Source organism: Triticum dicoccoides, chromosome 1A (genome assembly GCF_002162155.2).
Source record: "Triticum dicoccoides isolate Atlit2015 ecotype Zavitan chromosome 1A, WEW_v2.0, whole genome shotgun sequence".
NCBI classification, from domain to species: Eukaryota; Viridiplantae; Streptophyta; class Magnoliopsida; order Poales; family Poaceae; genus Triticum; species Triticum dicoccoides.
The window spans coordinates 39,114,687-39,118,436 of record NC_041380.1 but is presented as its reverse complement, the minus strand read 5'-3'; positions in this window follow the sequence as shown (position 1 = coordinate 39,118,436).

The window sequence follows — 3,750 nt, the reverse complement described above, 5'->3', positions numbered from 1 at the left end:
AGTTGAGAGGGGTACGGCACTTCCTGCCATACAGAATTTCAAAAGGGGCCTTACCCGAACTTGCTTGAAAACTGTTGTTGTAGGAGAATTCAGCATAAGGAAGACAATCCTCCCACTTCATGCCGAAGGAGATCACACAAGCCCTGAGCATATCTTCAAGAATCTGGTTGACACGCTCGACTTGACCGCTTGTTTGAGGATGGAAAGCAGTGCTGAAGCGGATGTTTGTGCCCATGGCCTTCTGAAAAGAATCCCAAAACTTCGAGGTAAAGATGCTGCCACGGTCTGAAGAGATCACTTGAGGAATACCGTGCAGAGAGACAATACGAGAGGTATAGAGTTCCGCCAATTGAGCTGCAGTGATCGACTCTTTGATAGGCAGAAAATGAGCCACTTTGGTGAGTTTGTCGATGACAACGAATATAGCATCATTGCCACGCTTGGACTTTGGAAACCCAGTCACGAAGTCCATTTCAATGTGGTCAAACTTCCATTCTGGAATGGCAAGAGGTTGGAGGAGACCAGCTGGCCTTTGGTGTTCTGCCTTCACTCTTCTGCAGACATCACATTCATTCACAAATTGAGCGATCTCGCGCTTCATTCGAGTCCACCAATAAGCTTGCTTAAGATCCTGATACATCTTCATGCTCCCAGGGTGGATGGAGAGGAGAGAATTGTGAGCCTCGTTCATGATCACTTTACGGAGGTCACCTTTGGGTACAACAATACAATCCTCGAAGAAGAGAGTGTCCTTGTCATCAAGGCGGTAGCACTTGTACTTGGACTGACTCTTGGCAATCCCAATCTTCACCTTTTTCACCATAGCATCAAGAAGCTGGGCTTGGCGAATCTGGTCTTCTAAGGTAGGAGAGACTTGAAGGTTGGCGAGGAAACCTTGAAGAACAACTTGCAGATTAAGTTTTGCGAAAAGCTTCACAAAGCTCGGGTTGATAAGGCTTGAGAATCAGACTGTTGCAGTAAGCTTTCCTGCTCAAAGCGTCAGCAATCACATTGGCCTTGCCTGGAGTATACTCGATACTCGGTTTATACTCTTGAATCATTTCGACCCAACGAGTTTCCCTGAGGTTGAGATTAGGCTGAGTGAAGATGTACTTGAGACTCTTGTGATCAGTGAAAATGTCCACTTTTCTTCCTAATAGAAGATGTCTCCAAGTCAAAAGAGCATGCACAACTGCCGCCAACTCGAGATCATGAGTGGGGTAGTTCTTCTCATTAGGCTTCAACTGGCGAGATGTATAAGTAACAACTTTCTTCTCTTGCATCAATACTACGCCAAGACCTTGGAGAGAGGCATCACAAAAGACCTCGTACGGCTTGGATTCATCAGGCGGAGTCAGAACTGGAGCAGTGATCAATTTCTCTTTCAAAGTGTTCAAAGCAATATTACACTCTGGAGACCAAACGTACTTGACGTGCTTCTAGAGAAGATTTGAGAGAGGCTTCGCGATCTTAGAAAAGTTTTCAACGAATCTTCGGCAATAGCTTGCGAGATCGAGAAAACTACGGAGTTGCTTCACGTTCTGAGGAGGTTCCCAATTCACAATTGCAGACACCTTCTCAGGATTCACGGCAATGCCCTTGGCAGAGATGATATGACCAAGATAAAGAACCTCATCGAGCCAAAACTCACACTTGGAGAACTTGGCGTAGAACTGATGTTCCTTGAGCTTATCAAGAACCAAACGCAAGTGTTTGGCATGATCTTCCTTGTTCTTGGAGAAAACCAGAATGTCGTCGAGATAGACCAAAACGAAGTCATTGGTGTAGGCATTGAAGATGAAGTTCATCATGCGAGAGAACGTCGGAGGAGCGTTGGTGAGGCCAAAAGACATGACAGTGTATTCATATGAACCAAAGCTTGTTCTGAATGCTGTCTTGGGAATATCTTCTTCACGAATGCGAATCTGGTGATAACCCATACGGAGATCAAGCTTGGAGAATACTTGAGCACCTTTGAGTTGTTCGAACAGCTCATTGATGTTGGGAAGTGGGTATTTGTTCTTGATGGTCTTCTTGTTCACTGGACGGTAATCAACACAAAGTCGGTCCGTTCCATCCTTCTTCTTCACAAAAAGAACACCACAACCCCACGGAGAAGAACTAGGCCGGATAAGACCCATTTTCTCTTGCATATCAAGTTGCTTCTTCAGCTCTTTCAACTCTTCAGGTCCGAGCTTGTAAGGACGTTTGCACACAGATTCCGTGTCGGGCTCAAGATCAATAACGAATTCAACTGGCCGGTGCGGAGGCATTCCTGGGAGCTCTTCTGGAAACACGTCTTGGTATTCGCAAACGACTGGAATTTGAGAGATGGCATCCAATTCACCCTTCTCATTGAGAGAAAACAGACGGATGGTATTATCCCGAGCGGCAAAGACAATTACATCCTCATACGAATGAGTCAGTTGAATCTGCCTGGCTACACAATCAAGCTGAGCCTTGTGCTTAGAAAGCCAATCCATCCCGAGAATAAGATCAATATCCGAGTTACCAAGAACCATTGGAGAAGCCAGAAACTTGAAATCACCCATCATGATAGAAATATCCAGAATCTCGTGATTAGCAAGCAAACATTTACCCGGAGAGACAACTGCTAACGGTTTATGCATAACTTGGGAAGTCAACTCATGCTTAGATTCAAAAGGTTTCGAGATGAAGCAATGCGATGCACCAGTGTCAAAAAGAACTTTTGCAGGTATATCATTAACAGGAAGGTTACCCATGATCACATCTGACGAGTCCTCTGCCTGAGCTGCATTCATCAAATTGACCTTGGCATGCTTGGGGTTATGCTTGACCACAACTGTACTTGCCGATCTGACAGGAGGAGGAGGAGGAAGACACCTCTGGTTGCAACACTTGTTGGCATAGTGACCCTTCTGTTGGCACTTGTTGCACGTGACCTCTGAAAGCGGACGGTGATACGGAGCACTCGATCTTGGAGCTGGAGACGAAGTCTTGTTCTGAAAACCAGAGTTGGGTGGGTGGGAAGAACCACTGCCACATTTGCTCTTCTGCTGATACAGCTGACGGAACAGAGGAGGAGGAAGCCAAAACTTCTGCTGCTTGGCCACTTGAGTAGAGGAAGAAGGAGCAACATCTCTGACTCGCTTCTTGGAAGCATCACACCTCAACTGAGCAGCCTCTTGCTTCAGTGCCATGTTGTAGAACTCATCGTATCTCAAGGGCTCGAAGAGAACAAGAGCGAGCTGAATATCTTCTCTGAGACCACCCCTGAATTGATATATCATGCTCTTCTCATCAGGGACATCCTGCTTGGCAAGACGGGCGAGCTTCTGAAACAACTTGTTGTAGTCATAGACAGACAAAGAGCCTTGCTTCAGATTGCGGAATTCCTCACGCTTGCTTTCAACCACGCTCTGAGGAATATGATGAGCTCGGAAATCTCGACGGAAATCATCCCAAGTGATAACACGTCCACCTCTGGAGTCCTTGTACTGCTGGAACCATTCTGCAGCTTGATCTTTGAGTTGGAAGGAAGCGAACTTGACAAAGTCCTCAGGCCTGACGTTACTGCACTCGAAATGCTTACACAGATCCACAAGCCAATCGTCAGCATCGGTTGCCTCAACACAATTGCTGAAAGTCTTTGGCCCGTTAGCAAGGAACTGGTTGAGTGTAGCAAAGTGACTCTGATTGCTGCCTTGATTCCCTTGACTGCCTTGATTACGCTCTTGAAGAATTTGCATGATCAACTGTGTGTTTGCA